Source organism: Rhea americana, unplaced genomic scaffold, assembly GCF_003343005.1.
Source record: "Rhea americana isolate MKP2758 unplaced genomic scaffold, rheAme1 scaffold_241, whole genome shotgun sequence".
NCBI lineage: Eukaryota > Metazoa > Chordata > Aves > Rheiformes > Rheidae > Rhea > Rhea americana.
Genome location: NW_028186359.1, coordinates 423,613 through 444,331, shown reverse-complemented (window position 1 = coordinate 444,331; position 20,719 = coordinate 423,613). Strand labels below are relative to the sequence as shown.

Here is a 20,719-nt window from a genome sequence, read left to right as displayed (position 1 = left end):
AATCAGCCACTGCAGACATGTCTGTCTTAAACTTAAAAATAGAAACCGATTCCACAAATGTCCCGCAGTCCTGTGCATGCTCCCTGTCCGGGAAGGTGACGTGTAAGCTGTTTGCTGGTGTTTGCCTTTGTGCTGAACTGCCAAACGGGCCCCGCTGGCTCCTGCCGTGCTGCGCGTGGGTCTGTGCGAGGGCAGCTCTGGGGCGGGGGGGCTGGCGGGGCAGCGTGCGGGAACCCTGAGTGCCGCAGCGAGCGCTGCAAACTCGCGCCCTGGGACGCACGTCACGTGGGAAGGGATGGTCGCTCACTGCTCCTCTCCGGTTTTCCTGCCGCAGCCCGAGCGGGGCTTTCATGGCCAGTGATTTGTCAGTGCTGCAGATGCGGGACAGTTTGCGCAATGAGGGGAAGGGCGTGGAAGTTGCTACGGGGAGAGCTGGCTTTGAATCGCTGAATCGGCCGCGAGGTTCGTGCTCGTGCCTGGACCAGCATGCTTCCTCCTGGGCCGTACCCACGCGTGCCAGAACAGGATCCTGCGGACTCTGGTCTGAGCCGGCCTTGCAGCGTGAGGCGTTCTGTTTGCAGCGATGGGGTGAGTCACGACCCCGCCGCCGCGCTGCGTGCGCGCGTGCCGGTGCTCTGCTCCACAGGGCTGTTGATCACACCAGGCACTGCTGTAGCCGCAGTAGACAGCTTGTCCCGCGTGCGTTCGCTGCCTCAGCTGTGACTCCCTGCAGCTGCCATGGGTGAAGCTGAGGTACTGTGGCCTCTCTGTGCTGTTATTTCAAGTATTTTTCCTCCAGACGCTGTACAGAGCAGCTGCATATGAGGAAGGAGCAGCATGTAGCCAAGCCGCTGGTGCCCGGCAGCAGTAAGTGCTCCCAGCACCTTGGCCCAAGAGCAGTGTGACGGGGCAGTCATGGCTAACCCTAGGCCCAGAGGTTCCCCCTTGCAGGCTGCCAGGTGGCTGCTGGTGTCCTGCAATTTTGCCCAAGTCTGACAATCAGGCCCTTGCCCAAGGAGATGGAGGCACTAGATTTTTTATTTTTTTCTAAGCCATGCCACCAGCTGCCTCATCGGCCGTGCAGCCAACGCACGGGATGGGGTTGCTCAGCCGTGGAGGAGGACAAGCAGTGCCGAATCTCAGTAGCACCCGTCCTGCTACTGCTGCTGGTTCAGTTTAAACTCCAAAGCTGATTTCCCACAAAGGTAATTTTCTGCTTCTCTGGCTCAATTCCGTTCATCTTTTAGAGGGTAATTAGTASCACTTTAGTGTTCTTTTATGCCCAAATAATTGCACCTTGCTTCAGGAGTAAAAGTTAATGCCTCTCCATTTAGGTTAGTGCAGCAATATCTAATTAGAGACTAGGCCAGGCAGAAATGCGTACCAGGAGTACCGCTGTCTTCCTCACTGGCTTAGGACTTTGTTTGCACCAGTGGAAACATTTCCCGTTTTATGTTTGAGCTGCTTCTGGATGCTTCAGCTGTGTAGTAATGAGTCTGTGGCGCTAATGCTGGCTGTAGAGTGCTGCATGCAGAAGGCTCTGCATCTCCGAGAGCRGCTAGAAGAAAGAGGATTAGACTTCAGCTTTCACGGAGGCTAAAAGGTCTTGGCAAGCTGGGTCTGCCTGCACTCAAGTGCCTCTAGGCAGGAGATGGGTTTCAAGGACACACTGTAACTGCACAGTTTTCAGAGCAAAATGCAAATAGTGTACTAGGTGTACCACCTGCGCTTCCATCCGTGCAGGACCCTCGCCAGGGTTGTTGGCCTGCTGTGCCGCAGGAGGGGCTGAATCCCAACTTTGGGACTCTTCTGTTCCTGCGGGATAAGAACAAGCGGCCAAACACCAGCTGCCGGGCGGTGCTGGTGCTCTCGCAGGACACGTCGCCGCTGCGCAGGGATACGTGCTCACCGCCTGCACCGCAGCAGGAGACTTACGTAACGTGCGTTCTTTTCTTTTAATAAGTCAATAGCGTCTCTGTCTGTGCTGACATAATTCCCAGCGCGTGAGGACGCCCTGCGYGAGCCAGGAGGCTGCAGTCGGAGAAGCCGGGGCGAGCGTGCCAGGTGTGCGGGCGGCGCAGGCGGCCGCGTGGGTGACCTGCTGCCCGGAGGGGTTCCCCAAGGCGGGGAGCGCCCGGGCTCTGCTCGGGGCACCAGGGCGGTAGCTGGTCGTGTCCGTYGCACCTCAGTGCCCCCCTCCCTGCTCGCCAGCGCGGTGCTCCCCCACCCCGATAGCAGAAACGCGCCGTGCGCCTCTCGACCATAACAGCCTCTGTGTGAGCATGAAATTGTTCGCTTCCTGTAATATTTACTCGACTGGCTGAATGACTGTTGGAAGCAGCAGTCTGTCAGCAGGCATCACGTGAGCAAGGCAGGTTCTTCTCCTGGCTGCCATTGCCTCTCCTCCATCCTCTCCCAGGAGGTCACGGGCCCCTGGTGCTCCCTGGAAATGGTGYTCGGATTCGGGGTGAAACATGATTTTACTTCAGCAGGAGCACTTGGAAGGCTGCAGGGCTTGCTGGAAACCATCGGTGCCGTGGGGTTTTGCATCTGTTTGGCCCTGAGCTGAGCCGCAGTRCTGCTCCCCGGCGAGGACCACGGGGCGGCGGCGGCTGGGCACGGGGCGGCTCGTGTGCACAGCACGTCCGGTAATCAGGTTTATCGACGCTTCTGGACCCCTGCTTTTATAGCTGGTTGGCACTGACCACGGTATCCAGTAAGCTTTCAAATCACCCTGGGGGGGGGGGGTATGTTAACTGCAGAGCGAGCAAAGGGAGCAGTGGTTATGAGCTGTTTCGGTAGCTCCGAGCAGCAACRAAGGAAGCTCAGAGGAAAAAATAGTGTCAAGGACTAGAAAGTAAATACTTCTAGCATAAATCTTGTCTCCTTTAAAGTAGGTTATATTTTCAAAGCGCTTTAGTTCTTAGGAATTTAATATTGCGATGTCAATTGTAAGACAAGTAATTGGATGGGGAGAATGTTGTTGCTGGAACCTGAGATTAAAGGCAGGATTTGAGAGGGTGTGTTGCGTGCGGGTGGGTTGTGGCGGTGGTGCGAGTGCGGATACGACTCTGGAGGTTTCACAGGCAGCGATTCTGTTTGAAGTCCGTTCGGCTGCTCCACGAGGTCGGGTGCTCATGTGGGGTGTCTTGCAACAGCTTGAACATGAGATTAGTCACAGAACCGAAGGTAGCAAGAGAATTTTTTTCCCCTCCAAAAAAGCAGCCGTGCATCAGGCAAAACACTCGCACGCTGCTTTTCAAATGCTGCCTCCCCTCCCCTCCCACTGGCCCCCAAGCCCTCCTCRGGCTGCGGCGGGTCAGTTTTGTGTCGGGCCTGGCACAGGCTGCAGGAGCTGGATGGGGGGCAAGCCCTGGGGACGCGTCAGCCTGCTGGCTCCCGCCCTGCCAGGTCCCTGCTCCAGCTGCGATGAGAGGGGAGGCGACGCATGGCAAGACATGGGGACTGCCCCTCGGCCCAGGGCCTGGGCGCCGGTCCGGGCTCCCTCTGCTCCCGGGGAGGAGGAAGGGCAGACGTGGCAAAAGCTGCCTGGCACATAACGTGACGCTGAATCTGCTTGGGGACCAAGGTGTCCTCCAGGATTCGTGCCTGGAACAGTCTCCGTTTGGGGTGCCCCAGCAGCACCAATTGCAGCACCTGTGGGGTTTCACCTTTGGTTGCAGGAGAAACATCTTGTCCCCGCACGCTGCACATCCTGAGCCCTCTTCCGTGGGAGAGCAGCAAATCCGCGCGCTACAGGGGCCGCAGTCCGTGCTTGACCCTTGCCGTGTGGGGGGTGCTGTAATCTCGTAGAGCAGTTTGCGCTGTTGGTTATTAAAAGGGCTTTGCGCCCACGCCAGGAGACCTGGCCTGCTCCAGGGAAAGCCTGGAGCAGCCGGAGGGGGTTTCCAGCGCCCCGCCAACCTGTTTTCTGCGTCTGTCCCTTCCCAGCTCGTAAACTGCGCTCCTGTAAGGAGCTCCTGGCATTAGCTTTTTGAAGGCTGAAATCCAAGCCCCCTGTGGACCTCTGACGCCCCTTTGCCTATTCTATCTGCCAGCTAAGGACAGAATTTGCTTCGTTTAATGACAAGAGCTTTGTATTTCTAGGCCTAACCTTTCTGTAGCAGCAGCAACTGCCAGACAGGTGAGCTGGTCGGCCGTKCCTAATGCAGATAGATAGCGGATTGGCTTTTCCATCTTAATTTGCCTCCGATCTAGAGCATTAGTGAAGAGGATCTGTTATCCTGCCAGCGTACTAATGATGCCGGAAAGAGCGCAGCTCCCGAGGGAAGGAGTGGTATTTACTAACCTTTCCTTAGTTCGCTTTACATAATAGCACATTGCTCCGAACATCCTCAACGTGACTGGCTACTCCTATTTTTTGTTCATTCTGTATATTTTTCAAGAGTATCACACAGTAAGAAAAGGTGGTGGATTCCTGTTGTGTCCCTTGTCTTGCATCTCCCTTTGGAGTCTATTCTTAGATGCACCATCAGTTTAGGAATTCAAAACGAGGCAATTTTCTCTTTCAAGGTCTCTAAAGATTTTCTGTATCCATATGTCCAGATAGAAGAGAAAAACAACCTGAAACCTGAGGGAAAGTTATAATACTGTTCACCCTTCTGCTTTCACAGTAAACTGATTTTCTTCAAAACACTTTGCAGAGCTGTGAGTAAAGGATAGAGCCTGATTTTAGGGAGCAAGCAAGACACAAGAGCCCCATGCTGTGCTTGATGACCGGGGGGACACTTGCAGTCCACAGGAGCAACAGGATTGTGCAAAATGTCACAGTTATTCAGGATACTAATTCTGGTCTCWCTAAAAAAAAGACTTTATTTTTGAGAGAACAGTTAAAATTCCCCATGATATTTGAGAAACCCTGTTTGTAATGTAAGGACTAAAGCCATCCTTTTGCAGGCTTACAAGACTCTTTTTGTCTTGTCTTCCTAAACCTCTTGCTGAGATTTAGCCACCGTAAATGTGTGTCAGCCATGGAAGAAGCAAATGCGAGGTGCAGCACTCCTGTTTTCTAAAAGAAAAGCTGAGCTGGAGCTGGAGGCGTTGGGACACTTTGGGACAAAAACCACCCTTGCAGCACAGCAAGCTCGAGAGCGGCGCTGGGGGGGCCCCGTTCTCGGGCACAGCTTTGATAAATGACCTGTTGGAGTCTTCAGCCGGGTTTGTAATACTCACCTTAAGGACAAAATCTGTGGCTCCCCAAGCCTTGCTGCTTTCATTTTGACGAGGCAGCTTTGGGAGTTTGGGTTTTTTCTGAGTAGTGGGCTTAACATTTTGCATGTTTGAGTTCCAGCACTACTCAAATACCTCAGAAGGAAGCTGCTACCTGTCCTTTGCGAAGGAGACAGAGGGACCCCATGCGCATCTGTCCCCCAGTCAGGAGTGGCAAGGCCCAGAGACCAAAACCAGGCAGGTAAGAGCCTGATCGGGGGCACGGGGCTCCTGCAGCCACCGGGGAGCAGCTGCCTCCTGGGGATGAGACGTGGCAGCCTGGGAACTGGCACCTTCTCCGCTCTCCCCGCCAAAGCACAAGCAGTCATTCCTCACTCTGCACGGCAGTATCCCTTGGCTTTGCCCCCGTGGGGCAGATACTGTGTGCAGGGGGGTGTTGAGCCGGGTTTGTCCAAGCTGCAGCCGTGCCTTCCTGCGACCAGCATGTGCACACACGTTCCTCAGCCAGGCACTGCTCTCCCCTCAGTCAGCAGCAATCAATGCATTAATTACCCCGACAGCCCAGCCAAAGTGCTAGCAGGTGCAGTTATCATCATTATAAGCTGTCATTTACGTATGTTTTTATTTCTACAGCTTCTTGCCATTAAAAGCCTGTAATTAAGATAATTAGAACAAAGGTATTTGCCTTGTAATCAGCATACATTTCAATAAGATACTTTAATTTATAGGCAAAAGTTGTTAACTTATTATTTAAATAATGTTATATATATTGATGGTAGGCTAACAGTACCAGGGAAACATTTATAGAGCTCATTTGTTTAGGATATTTATGACATTCATTTCTTCTTTTAATCCCTTTCCATTTGATGATCACAAATGAAACCTCTGGGAAATGACAGAGCAGATCTTGAACAGCCCTTGATCCTGGGATAAGGTGAAATGTCCTGCTCCAAGGGACGGATGCGGTGGCAGGAGCACACCGTGCCACGGCCAAGTGGCCGGAGCTGCTTTTGCAGGGGCTGTGGGCAGGTTCGTTACAGAGCTGCAGTGCAGCCAGGGCACTCGGAGGTGCCCTGTAGCCTGATCCCGGGAGCCTCAAATCTCTCCAAAACGCTGGCAATAGAAATGCTGGCTCTGGGAATTTATTTCTCGCTTTCCCCATGTCAGAGGCTGTTCAAAATAGCTGCTGTCAGCACCTGAGAGTTAATTTGTGCTGGTGCTTTTGCAACGTGGAGACGGAGGTGGAAGGGGGCTGTGCGGCCATCCTGCCTCGCGCCGCTGCCGAAGCGGAGCTGGAGCCAGAGCGTTTCTGCCCCCCGCAGCCCTTCCCGGGCACCTCCACAGGCCCCGTCCGGCTCCGGGGGCCTCCGCAGCTCTTCATCCTGGAGAGCATCTTGGGGAAGGGTTTTTGCGGCGACGTTGTCCCCGCGAAGCTGTCGCGAGTGTTGTCACCTTAGCAGAGGGCGCGCAGAGCTGTTTGCCCGGGAGGCGACTGCAGCCAGTTCTCGGCCATGCGGCAGGACGTGGCGCRATGCCTCATTGCGGACGTCCTTGTGCCGCCGCCAGGGGCTGGACGTCCGTTCCTATCACCTGGCAGCAAGCTCTTTGTGGCTAGCAGCCCTTTATTTCCCAGGTTTAAAAATAGTTGCAGGCATTATAAACAACCTTGCGCAGAACATGACTTAAARCTTGTTTTTCATCCTATCTGTGTGACTCGTGAGAACGAATGCTCTTATCTCTTTTCTGTGTGTGTGATTTACTGCACAGTGAAGGAGAGGAATAGGAACGACGCAGCACATCAGCTTCATGCAAGGAAATGATCTGTTTATTTACTTCTGCTTCTGCAATGCTCCAAGTTCTTCGGGGGCTTTGTGATGAAGAAGTAGCTCAGCAGCCACCAGAGAGTAGCTTAGAGCCGGTTACCTACCGGGCAACAGTGCAAAAAATGTGCTTACAGTGAAAAGATTTTGGCTCTTTCTCAAAAGCCCTTTCCAAATCAAAGATCTTTCTGACAGTCTCCATATTAATAAGCACTTGCACATTAGCAGTTGTGAAGTTTTTATTTGCTGCTCAAACGGCATGAATTATGCAGCAGGGAAGTACATGAGTTAGCGGTGTGTAAATCGTTCGGAGCCGGTGGGGCTGGCTCGCCGGCCGGTGCGCGGTGCAGTGCCCCGGAGCACTCCTGCTGTGCTGAGCGCGGGGGCTGGCTGCAAGGTGGCCCCGGCGCTGCTTGGGGGCCGGCCCGCTCCTACTCCCCTTCCCCGGCCAGCCCCCACGGTCTGTGGTGCGCTGGCTCTGTCCTCCTGGCAGGGTGGCACCTGCCACCAGCCCAGCTGGCCCTGCCACCGCTGCAAAAAGTGAATGAAATMCAGCATTGCATCACCTTGCTGTAATAAGGCGTTTTCTGCCTTACTTCCACCGCTATCATTTCATCAGTGCACATGAAAGCTCTCCRGTGATTACTCTAAGCCCGAGAGGAAGTTACATGTTGGAGAACTCGCTGGGACGCTGCACGGCAGCATGTCCCCGCAGGGCGCTCACCCATGTGCCTGAGCTGCCAGCAGCGCTGCACTGCAAACCTTATTTTTATCAAGTCGGTTACTATTTAGGCTTTCATTAAAGCTCTCCACAGTAACCCAAATATTGCAGTGTAAAGGCTCGTTATTCATTATTTGGATTACAGTCCATTAAAAGTCCATTTGCAAATAAGATGTAGGAAGATCAGCTGCAGTGCAAACGCCTTCTTGCTAAACAAATAGATGGGACYGAGAAGTGGGGAGAGAGGACGCCTGCACCCCCAGCAGCGCAGGGACCAAGGCCCRGACCGCGCTCTCGCTGGGGTGCACRGCACTCTGCAGCACATCTCCCAAGCCCTATTCACTGCTCACGCCCACACAGTCCTCCTGCCTTATGCACTCAATCAGTCCTGAAATACTTGGGTTTTTTTTCTTTCTTTTTTCACATACAGCCCCTAACCAACAGCCTGGCTATCACTGTGTAAAAGATTGTTACTCTTGTGCTGCATTTTTTTTCAGGATCTGTGAAAGTCTTGGGATGCCTGAGATATTAATTGACAAATTGAATCTTCTGCTGCTATTATTAAACGAAGTCTTCCCATGAAATAATTCAGTGATGGAGGAAAAGGTGAGAAAACAGTGCTTCCATATAGCTGCCCTTGCTTCTGTCTCTTGGTTCCTGTGAGCTGAAGGAGAGAGTTATAAATGAGCAACAGGTAAAGAGCTTTACACAKTTTTATTTTCCTCTAGCGCTGCGATGGTCTGTGAACTGTCACGGAGAGATCGTTCCAAAGCAGCTATCATAAATCATAAATATTGATGGCGCTCGTCACAAGGCAGCAGCAGAGCGGGAGCAGCGGTACCGATGCCGGTGTGGTGCCCCCCGAGCGACCGGCGCAGCGCGGCGCCGATCCGGGGCGCGGGGCGGGGGACCTGCCCAAAGGAGCGAGCCGCCGCGGCGGGCGCCTTCGGGGCGGACGCTGCCTGGYACGGCCTCTGCTGCGCTGTGCAGCCCAGCCGGGCTGTGCGGCTCTTCCTCGTGCGTTAGGAAGCGAGCCTGGAGCCTGCGCTGCGAGTCGCGGCTCAGACGTCTTTGTGGAAGTGGGAATTGAGCAGCAGCAGCTTGGAAGCGATGAGGCTCTTTGGGCAAAGAGCCATTTTCTGCTGGAGGATTCAGCAGCCCTCTACTGTTAATGAGTGTTTGGCTAGGAAAGCACTTCAGGGGTTTCCACAGCTTCACAGCCTGCCTATCCCTTCCCTCCAGACTAGTCCCTACAGATAGGAAGGGGGCCGGTATACGAGAAGCGGCGGGTTCCTTCTGCGCCCGTCCCCCCACCCGGGCCGTTCCCGGGAGCTCYGGAGTCAGCACTGCAGGCAGTCCTCTGCTCCATGCGATTCCCGCACCCTTACTGCCCTGCCACCGAAAGCAAGGTACCTCCCCTGTCCCGGGGTGTTTGCGGCCGCCCCTCGCGGAGCGGCGCCTCCCCACCGACGGCCTACGGGCAGCGGACGGGACGCGCCGCGTGGGGCTGCTGGCACCGCTGCTCGCCTCTCCCCGCTCAGCGGTGTTCCGCCCACAAGCCGCCCCGCCGCTCCCTGGGCCACTGCGGCTCCACATCCGTGTGCCGTCTCCCAGCTCGGAGAAAAACAACACCAGGTTTCTCCTCGGCAAGCCAGTTCTCTGAACCTGATTCATGGCACCAGGCAGCGTTTGACGTGAACCTGCAGTTAATTACATGTTCTTTCTAAAAATAATTGGGTAGCCTAAGTTCTGATCACTGTAATTGCATCCTAATGAATTTATGTGTCAACTCGTTATGTGCAACTTTGGCTTCTACTGTAAATATCAAATTAAGCTCATCGCTCAGTCATCGCTGTGAAGCGCAGGGACTTTGCAGTGCTCCATAACGGGCAGACAAATCGGCGGCTGCTTCGGCTTGGGCCACACACTCCAGTCGGGCGGCCCCGGGGCCAGAGAGTGGGAAGCGGCAGGTGGGGCTCAGCGGGCCCCCGGCCCGGACTGGATGCRCTCTGTGACTGAACCCGATGCCGAAAGCCACTGGCCGCTAGCAAAATGCTGCTGTGACCCTGCCGGCATGCAGGAGGAGGTTTCCTTGACTGCCAGAGACCAAACTCAGTATTTACAGACCAGAAATTAACCTAGAGCACAGAAATGGGTAATCCCATTGACTTAYGCGAGCATCACATGCAAAGAGCACTGTGTGTTATTATTGTTACAGTTTAAGGAGACCAGAACCCTTCTCTGTAAAACGGAGCTTCTGCAAAAGTTTTTGAAATGGCGCTACATTCCCATAACGGCTCTTTACAGAAAGTTACTTACTGTCATTGTTTTTCATGTTCACCACCAAAATACCACCTACAGGTCTCCTACAAAGCTGTGCATGTTAGTTAACCTCATTAAACCCTAAAGGATTAGTCAGCTGTTCCTTCAACCACAGAATTGTTAGGAAACATCTAAAGCTTGAAGTTATGTGGCTTGGAAAGTGATTTTCTAATACCCAAACTTCAAAGGAATTCTGAAATCCTGCAGCGTAAGGGAGACAGAGTAACATTAATCCACTGGAGCGCTGCTTAATGGCCTGTTTAATTTTTGTCTCGATAGGTCTTTAATAAGCAGCTAAGCATGAAGGCTGCCTCCGATAAGCCCCAGTCCAGCATTGCCTCCATGGGCATACCCCCTGGCCCTGCACGGCCTCCGGACAGCGCTGTCGCTTGGGCCGGCCATGCAGCTGAAACGCCCCAGGGCAGGTGCACGTGTCCCTGCACCATGCCTGCGGGTCATGCCTCCACTGTAACCCAGCCCTGCATCAAGCCTGCTGCATGGTCGTGTCCTTGGGCAGGCAGAGGTGCCGCCGCGTCCCCACGGCCGAGCCCTCCTCGGCATCCATGTGGGAACCTGGCACCAGCCAGGCTTTGCACGGACAGCCCCGACGCGAATAAATAACGCTGTTAAGTCTGCAGTAATGAAGGGACTGAACATGCACTGTTTTGAGAGCACAAAGCCCTGAAAGCTGCAGATTAATTAAGCTTCACAGGCCCTGTGAGATGCGGAGGTAATTGCAGTGTTCCTGGTGCACATGGGGAAATGGAGAAAGGGATCGGTTGTGGCCRTAGTGTCTCCATAGCGTGGTGGCAGCAGTGCAATGGGCATACCAGGCGCGGGACAGGAGCTTCCTCCTTGCCCACCTCCCACCTGGCTTTTGGGGAAACCAGGACAAATTCCCAGCGCCAGGAAAGGCGCCGGGACAGGGAGCCATGCCGCGCCACACCGCGCTGGCTGCTGCAGCTGGCTCTGCCCCCAACGGTGCTGGCAGCTCCAGCGCTGCAGAGTGAATCCCAGGTTTTCTGGCCACATCAGGCACAGTGATGTGTGGAGACCGCAGCCACGGCACTTGGYGAGCTAGATCGAGTAATGCATTCAGCAGCGTGTTGTCAGCTGAGAAATCTGTTAGTAGTAAAAATGCATGAGCAGCAGCTAGAGGACATGAGTGTGTAATTGGCTGAGGGTGTCTGGGAGGACATCTGCTTTGCTGCCGCCCACGGGCCTTGCTGGAAGTGGTGACGGCAGCGCTGCGGGTGAGCACGGCGCCCGGGAACCCCTCGGCTCCRCGGGTAATTCCCGCAGCAGCCTTGYGGCAGGCTGCAGCAGCTTGCTGGGGCATGCTTTTTGTCCTCTGCTTTTSGTGGGTCCTCAAGGTACTTCTGCATGTCCTTCCTGGGGCTGATTTTATGCACCTGCAAACGGAGGGCGGCATGTTCTGCCGAGCAGCAAAGACTGTGGCAKCTCTCCAGCCTTATTTTTGGTAACAAATAGTGCCTAAAAGTCATCTGCAGGCCATCTGCTAACAGGTCACTCTCTTTTCCTTTTTTCTTAGTGAAGCTGATTTTAAAAGCCTGATGCTGAAAAATGGAGAACTGGATACTCCACCACACTGTCTTTTGCAGTGAGTCGAGCCGAGCTGTGGAAGCTGAGAATTAGTATCTGTAGCATAAAATTTGGAGTCCATCAGCAAAGAAAGTCTCTGCTTTCTGAAAGGGAAATCAATTTTGACATCTTGATTATAAGTCAGAGGAAAGGTTGGTGCTGGACTAGTGATCTTTGAAGATTATTATTACATTGCCATTATTCATTAATGACTACAAAAGAAACAAGCTCTAAATGGTAATGGTAAATTATAATCACAGACCTATGAAGCTGCTATTATATCCCATTTATTCTGAAAGAGTTCTTTACTATTAACTTAATAACAAAAAAAYGGAGTACTAATAAGGCTTTGGCCTAGCATGCCATGTATTGCTATGTAAACACTGCCAAAGAAAAAAAATCTAGAAAAATCTATTTCTTTATATTTCAAGCAACAATTACTTTTWAAAATGAATTAAAATAGAACTTCATAATTATAGATGAGCTGCTTCTGGACCATGATCTAAATGCATCTGGCCAACTAAGCAGCTCCAGGGCCAGAAGACATTTGGTGTCTTCTATCTCTGCTGTCTCTCGTCCCTGCACACCGCCTCCTTTTTAACTGAAACCGCTTTCGTGCAGCAGTTTGTAGTGACCTAGTCATTAGCAGCATTTTTGTCTGTCCAGCAGGACTCACCAGAGAGAGGAAAGGGTGAAAAACAAAACAAAACACACACTTTAGAGGTAGGTGTCCTGCCAGTGCTCTTCGAGGAAGGTGACATTGGTAAATGACCTGTGAATCTGAGGGAACTTCTTAAAACACATCAAAACCCATCACTTCTGTTCTATGAATTGTGCTGCACAAATTGTGGTGTTACRTGGCCCGTATGCTAGAGGATTTGGGCTTCTCACACCTCGAAGGGCATCCGTGGCAGAGTCAGAGCAGCCCCAGGCCTGATTAGTCCTGTTTTATTCCTCCACACAAGCTCATCCATCACCTTAGTTTCAAGTCATTGCATTTTATCATTGAAAATAATTGAAGAGTAGATGGAGAAACCCCATCTGAGAATTGAACAAGGTGCAATGGAAAAGTCACAACTTACTTCTTGGTTAATGGATCGTCAGCCATTACATCTCAGCAAGATTGCCACAGTGGCCATGGAAAATAAGGAAAGATTTTGTTTCTCAAGCTGTCCTGGTGGTCCCTTTTCCACCCTTTCCCACCATCTTATGTTCCTGCAGTTTGCTGAGAAGTGAAACAGAGAGGCCAAAAATCTTTTTGCAGATCTCTTCTGTATCCTCAGTGTATTTTTTGTCAAGTTCTCAATCTTCAATAGGGCCTGGATGGCCCCTCCCTTAAGGTGAAGTCTGCTCTGTCAGCCTGCTTGTTTGATTTCTTGTACTGAAATGTAAATTAGCTGAAACTCACTGTAAGAAGCTTATTTCAATATGAGCTGTAATTACTGCTAGGGCTGTGAAAAAGCTTTCTTTAAAAGTTTTATCAAAGTTATTCTGTGTTATTATTGCTTTCTGTGATGTGTCTGGATTTACCAAACAGCAAATAATTCTGCACTTATCTTGGTTCCTTTGATAATATTTTTTATGACAGATCTACTGAGACTCTACATTATTAACATTAAAAAAAGGAAGAATGGGGACAGTCTTTTCTAAATAAGTCTGTAAAAAACCTTGCATGCCATTGCTGCTGCTTAAATACTAATCATGGAAAGACAAGAAATGTATTAACCATATGGCTTTGTTCTGATTAATATAGGGAGATATGAATTATTAGGATGCTAGGAATAACCAGCAGAGCCAGCGCTCCTCAGCGAGGCAAGGCTTATTTGCTCAAAAGCTGCTTTCTGAGACATTAGTGCAGGTGGAAGAGCTCCTCAAGATGACCAAGCCGGGCAAGGGTACAATCGCAGCTACGGAAGAGGGTGACCATATCTGAAGTGTCCCCTTCGGCCACGAGGGAATGACCCCCGGAACGGGGGCTTGCAGACGGGCCGTAGTTGAGGCAGTAGTTCCCCTTCCAGATGAAGAAGAGGCAAATGGGGAAGAGAGAAACGTTTTTCTGGTCCCGACTATTACCCATTGCTCCTTCTTCACTCTATTTTTTAGAAATAAAACTGACAGTGTGTTGATGCAGCCTAGCCCTGCTCTCCTCTTTCAAGAGGAACAGTGTGATGGGAGAGGGCTGGGCTGGGGCATGTCACCACCCCACCGCTGGCTCAAATCCAGCTGTGTTACTGTATTAGAAAGAGTTTGTTCCTGAAAGACCAGAGCAGACTGTAATATTGCCTTTAAATACCTGTAGGACTGCCAGGGCCTGAAGCACAGAAGGCAAAGATTTATCCGAGTGAGCAAGCGCTCTCAAGAAACCATGTTTTCCTTCTGCAGCATGGAAGGCAGGCAGACTACGTACGCAGAGGGAGTGTTGAAGCCCTGGTCTGCGCAGCTGGTCTGCTCCCCTGCACACCGGTTCCCTGCTCCCTGTACCAGCGAGGAGAGAGAAAGCGACAGGGGAAAAGTATCAGGAACCGTACTCGGAAAGGAGCTGGAGATTACATTTATCAGGCAGAGGTTGGGATCGGCTTTTGGGCCATGTGAGCCAGCCCAAATCCCCGTGAACAGGACTAGAAACCTTGACAAGGCTGCTAGAAATATTTCAGATCCCATTAAAGATGTAAAACCACTGGCAGAGCTGAACCGCTTATGGATGCTAACCGAGCTTCTAGTGAGGTAGGCTGACGCCAAGAAGGTTCAAGCAAGGGATTTTCGTCAGTGATTATCAGAAACGCACTCAAATAGAGAGAAATGACTGAATTCACAAACATGGCAGAACGTGGTAAAAACAACAGCCTTTTGCTGTTATGATAAACAGCATGTCTACGTGCTAAGTACATGTCTAAGTAATGTACTTGCTAGTCAAAGTTTGGTTTGGTTTAGAGGCAATGTTTGCAACAGGTGGTTGTGTTCCTACGGGTGGTTACAGATTCACAGACTGGAAGGCCTCCTTCCAGCACGCGAGCAGACAAACCAGGCAAGCCTAGCTTGACAGAGGAAAAGACAAACCAGTTTCTTGCTTCTCGGACTGGCTTGTTTGAATCAAAATGTACTTCCTGAGCTTGCAGTAGCCTGAACAGTGCAGCAGGCGGAAATGTCGTGAAGAGCAGCAATCTGTCTCAGCAAACCAAGCCTGCTCCGGGCTTTGGAAATGTTGAGACCTGAGGGCACGTGCTGCAAACTGCATGCATTGGCACTGTGCCAGTGCCCCGTATCCGAGGCAGAGTTGTTCTCCCAGCCTGTGACATCCACGAACAAGGTTTTGCCTGCTATTGACAGCACGTGACAGGATTCAGGAGATGTGATACACCCTCAGAAGGCGCCGGCGCCCTAGGAAGGTGCAGATAACTGCTGATGTAGTAGCAGAGGGGCGTGCAAGCTGGCGACGCGAGGAGAGCCTCGTGGCTCCTAATGAAATAGCTCCCGTGCCTCTGCGCGGCAAAGGGAACATCTCCCCTCTKTGATGCAGGAGGGGGAGCACCAAGTATCTGATTAAATCTGTGAGTACCCAGATGACTTYTAGAAGCAGCCCATCATTATGACTCCCCGCAAACACCTCTGTGGCCCTGCTGCACTTGCTGCTTTACTGACATGATATGTCACCCCCTGCTTTTTTTCCCGGAGTCCTATCAGAGCAACCCACTGGTTTTCTCCAGCACAAAGCACCAAGCTCTAGATCCATACGTAAATGCTCCACTACTACTTTTGGCTCTAAATCCAGTATGCAGACTTCAAACCCCTGCTTAGATGTGAGTCTGTACAACTTTCTCAGTTCGCTGTTTGCCTGGCCTTTATCCTCGCTCCCTGTTCATTGGTGTCCACAGTGCTTGATCGCATTGCTCTGAAGACCTTTAATGTGCATCCCAGGATGAGCAGCTGAGGGGTATTTGTGTAGGCTGCTTCTTTATTCACTTTTACAAGTCTTCTTAGCTCATCTTTTTTAACTCTGTTACAGAGAAAGCTACAGCAGCAGCTCACCACTCTTCTAGCAGGCATATGTGAAGCAATCTCTACAGTTAGCTATTTTTTCTGTTTTTGAAGTTTGGACTCTTCAGGGAGAGCTGCATAGGAAACAGCAAAGTGCTTGTGAGTGTATTACTGAGTTCTGTGTCCATGTCTGCACTACAGTTGTTGACAGAAAGTATTTCGCCTCTTCCAGCAATTCCTGCCTCACTTGTAGTTCTCCCTGTGCCAGGTCTGTGCCAGACTGCAGGTGGCTAAACACTGCTCTAATGGCACAGAGCACGTACAAAGCTGGCCGGGAGCAGACTCCTCGGCCGTCCAAGCATTTTACCTGTAGGAGATACCTGTGCCAGGTGAACCAGCCAACTCTGCCCTGACGGCTACTGTTTTTTTTTTCTTTCCTGTTCCCCATAACAGACATTTGCCCATACACAGCCCCCTTCATGGAGGTTTCTTACATTTTAATAAGTGTTAATTTAAATAAATTTGTGGTGTTTCAGAGAAGAAATATTGTAGAATGTGCAGTTGGGAAGTTGAGGAGTACAGAGAATCTGACATGAATTAATTTACAGTAAAGCCTTGGCCAAAACATAGATAATTCCCAGACTAATGCTGCTGCTGTTTGAAAAATTTACATGATTATTTATGAGAAGCATCCGAACACCTATTGTATGCAATGGTCACTAATTAATATTTGCAATGCTTAAGGATGTTTTCTTTTTACTTGCAGAGGGGAGGCAGAGAGAAGAGAGAGGGACACAATACTGCATGAATCCTATTCTTGCTGGTGCTGCCTGGTGTTTGCAGGCTGTGTAGAGATGTGTACTAAATATACAGAGATTTATAGAGCAGTTTTGTATCTGTGAAGCACTTTTTGATACTGATCTACAGCCTGTTGGGGCTGATGCATTTTACGTTCCCAGGTGAGGATTCCAGACACTGAGGCTTAGTCAACCCAAGCTGACATAGATCTCTATTAAGTCTTGGGTTTATTCTCTAAGCTTTTCTGGAGCTTGATGAAATCCCCTGGTAAGATCTTCTTGCTGGCAGCTCCTGCTCCAGTACAAGCAAATTTATGATGTGTTTAAAAGTTTGCTTTCAGATAACTGTATCCTAGGGGCACACAATTTTCAAACAGGCAATCTTGGATATGTCTGTCCAGAGAATAGCAAGTGTGTGGCTTTGAACCACTCTTATGTAACAGTGATTTGTTTAGACTTCTTTAGAGACACCTCGCTTACTGAGTAAATTGCTATCCCATCTCTGAGATGAATGGTCCTGTCCAGGAGGACTGTTTTGCCTGCCACTCCTCTCTGAAAATGCTTCCTTTGAGCAGTTTTGGTTTCAGTTGGTACAATGGAGTCAAATATCGCTGCTGGTTCTCACAAAAGTTTTAACAGCATTACGGTCAGATAGTATTGTTGTGGGACAGTCCAAGCTCCTGGAAACCCAGTCCCTGTGAGGTTAGAGAATAACAAATTTCTACGTATTGCTCTTACTGGGGAAACTTGCTTTCATTTTCTTCTTGCTGAGCATGCAATGGTTCTTACCTTGTGTACATGTGTTGTATGAGTATTTAGCTCTGTCTGGACCCCTCAAACACAGGACTGATGAGCTACATGTACCACATACAAGCATTGCAAGTGCACTRGGAGAATAGCTTCATGGCAATCCAGACATAACACCACAATTCTTCTTTTTGTCCTCCCTGTGAAAGTGTCTCCACACAGTAACTGAACAGCAGTCTGACGTGTTTTTGCTGTTCTGATTGCCTTTGAACTTTGGCAGTGTCATAAACAAACTTTGCTTCCCCACCTACCGAGCAGTTGCACTGTCCTGAACCAGTTTCTCCCTTTAGTTCCGGTCTGCAGGGGCTTGGCAGCTTCTTTTCATGAGATCTGTTTGTGTTGAATGCCAACAGCAGAGAGGGGTGGCAGCTGCCACAGCATGATGTGTGATGAGGATGTGATGGGGATGCTGCAACACCAACATTTCTTTGATGGCCCTTTTAGCTCGCTGAGATTTCAAGCATGTGTGGTCAGTAAACATCCAATTTTTCATACGTCTGCAGACCAGGGCTGGTGGCGGTGCAGGACGYGTTCCGCTGGTTGCTGGGAGGTGGCGCAGATACTTTACGTGTTTGTGAAYGGTGGTGAGTAATCAGAGGGGAAGAAGGAATGCAGAATGAACATACTTGCTGTCAGCATGGCATAAATCAGAATTAAAATTGTCGGTTCCAGGCAGTTTGTTCATGTTTCAAAGTTTAGCTCTAGTTCTGTAATGAATAAATTCAGGAAGCAAATGTCACATGCACAAAGCATAAAATAGAGAGCCATCATAGAAATGGGTTTGTTGAGGCCATTGACCTTTATTAAGATTCTGGACGCTGTCTTTACTGATACCTATGAGAAGAATAAAGCTTTTGCTTACCAGTAATTTAGATTCACTGAATTATTTTGGATTTCACAGAGGTATTAGCTTCTGCTAGGAACTCGTTCCCTGAACACCTTGGATGGAAGATTTCTTCAAAGATGACAAAAACTGACACAAACCCTGGAAATACTAGACCAACCAATCTGCTCTGCACCTTGTGCTTTTAGTTTTGAAAATGCCTGGGTTGGTTTAATTTCCTGCAGTGGAGACAAGAGGATGAGGCCAAAGACTTTGGTGTATATGTGGCTAATGAATTTTTTTAGTGTATCACAACATGTGGCCGTTTGCAAACAAGCTGGAAGTCATAAGTGACAATATAGAAATCTTTATGTATTTAAGTTAGTATGGGAAGCTCTTTAAATATCTCCCTAGAGTCAGTATTGCCAGCTCTTTTAATGTGCATTGTTTTTCTAAAATCCTTAGGTCATGTGAGTGGAGTACCCTGGAAAATCAGAAGGGTTTTCATATTTATCAAATATCAACCCATCGTGGCTGTAGAGATAAACTTGCAATTGTGAATCCTAATGTTAAAAAAAGAAGAGAGGGGACAGAGTAGATGCTAAATTGACCATTTKCTTATATGACATATACATATATATTTATATATATATATATATGTAGCTGTTTATATACGTACAACCACATCAGTCCAGGACTTAGGGTGTTAACATGGGAATAGTTGGCACTGCTCCAGTGTCAGCAGTTCACGTGCCTGTGAACAGAGAGGGGGAGCAGGACACCAAGAACGAAGCCTTCCGGCACAGCTGAGTGGTGGGATCCCTGTGAGACTGAACGCTCACAGCCTCAAGATAAGGTACAGCAAGATGAATAATTTAAGTATAACTCCACAGAAAGATGATCTGAGAGTCGTTGTAAATATCCCAGCCAAAGCCTTTCCTACGAGGCTATGGTGAGCGAAAGGCTAAACAAAATCTTAGGAAGGTCTGGAGCTGTGTAGGGAAAAAGACATCTAGAAATTGCCCGTATAGCAAAGTTTTCCACAGAGACGACAGAGCAAGCACCCAGGGAAAGGTGACAGCCACTCAAATACCCTCTGCTTCCACTGGTGTGGGAGGAAAGGCGGGAACCCGCCTCTGTGGCAAGAACTAATGTCTGAGGCATGGGCACATTTCTTAAGTGAAGAGACCAGGAGCGCGGAGGGAAGAACTGCAGTCCTGCACATGGGACAAGAGGCGTTAAGTGTTTTGGGGCAAGGAGAGCCAAAGCCCCTCTGTGTTTTATTCTGCATTTTAGCAGCAGAATAAGGCAGGTCCTGTGGCGTACGATGTGCTGTGCGGTGGGCTGGGTTACCTGGCCCCCAGCCACATCTGCCCTGCAGGGTGCACTATCCCCAGCAGAAGTGACACCAGGGGCCCCGGGCCCCGGGAGGGGCCTGCAGGTTGTGGTCACCATCTGAGCGAGGCTTCGCGGAGATGTTTAGGCTTCACGTTGTGCTAGTGCTTCTGCACCCCCCGGTACTGAAGAGGAGACAAGTGGGTAGTGAATAGTGCTGAGAAAATACGTCTGACAACATGTTAATTCTCTGCCAGAATACAACGATGAAACCGAAAGGTAAACGTGCCGCTCCAGAAGAGGATCGTTACTCCGTACAGAGCACAATTAACCTGGGCAACTTACTGGCATGAGGCACTGCGGAGGTGAGGAGCTTAATAAAATTTACAACGGATTAGACAGCTTTTGTTGGCTTTGAAATCTATATTGAAGTATATTGGTAAAGAYAACAGGCTTTCCACTGCAGGAGCGGCAGCTGCAGTGCCTGCCTGTTACGAGCGGTTCCTCCAGGTGCTCGGTGTTTCTGAAAGCCGGACGCGTTTCAGTTGCCTGAGTACAGCCAGGATCCTACTCCGAGGTTTGAAAAGCTCAACTACAGAAATGTCCAAGTTACATTTTCATATGATAAAGTGTGTATAAGCTTTCTCTTTAAGGGGATAGACCAGCTACTAAATCTGGAACCAAAAAAGACACTGGTGTCCTCCTGGAAGTTTCTGTGCTGCACGCGTACGATTGCATGYGTTCTCTGAAGCATCTGGCACAGGCTGCTCTCATAGACTAACATGTTTTGGACCATTTCTGTGCCACAATTCCCATGGAAAATATGGACATCTATTTTAAATAGTGTAACTGTGTCCCTTTAATGTCCAGACCCCCAGCTCCACGCGGCTCCCAGCCTCCTTGCTTTCGTTCTGCAAGTGTGAAAGGAAATCTTTCTCTGGCAGTTCTTTTCTTGTCTGTTGGCAGACAGCCCGCTGTACCTCAAATAGCACTGAATACAATGAGCCAAATCTGTGCGTGGTGTAACTCCATTAACGCTGRAGGCATTGCACCTCAGATGCACTGGGAACAGTGCAAACAGGTAGTGCTGGGTTACTGTCTCCGCACAAGTTTAGATTACATTATTTATCCCAGCAAGCATGACTTTATGGTAGGATTGGAGTTGTTCTTACTTTGGAAATATATATATATATATATATATATTTTTTTTTTTGTAAGATCTATGTAAGTCATACAGGAGCAGACCTGTAAAGGTAGGGGAATCTGTAAGGAGTGGAAAATGTCTAGTAGCAGAAGATGCTGATATTTGTTACAGGCAGGTTTCTTG

At 50.0% G+C, this 20,719-nt stretch overlaps 2 long non-coding RNA genes across 3 annotated transcripts; both read left to right on the top strand.

The window, feature by feature from the left end:
- The first annotated feature begins 309 nt into the window (after positions 1-309).
- LOC146594954 (uncharacterized) lies at positions 310-13,766 on the top strand. Of its 2 annotated transcripts, none has more exons than XR_014896044.1 (3): positions 310-462; positions 8,229-8,337; positions 11,606-13,766. It is a non-coding gene; the product is annotated as an uncharacterized LOC146594954 (long non-coding RNA). The 2 variants fall into 2 exon arrangements; XR_014896045.1 differs by lacking the exon at positions 310-462 and adding an exon at positions 5,280-5,431.
- A 5,037-nt stretch (positions 13,767-18,803) lies between these two features.
- LOC146594953 (uncharacterized) lies at positions 18,804-20,138 on the top strand. The gene is made up of 3 exons (XR_014896054.1): positions 18,804-18,913; positions 19,650-19,757; positions 19,859-20,138. It is a non-coding gene; the product is annotated as an uncharacterized LOC146594953 (long non-coding RNA).
- Positions 20,139-20,719: the final 581 nt, after the last annotated feature.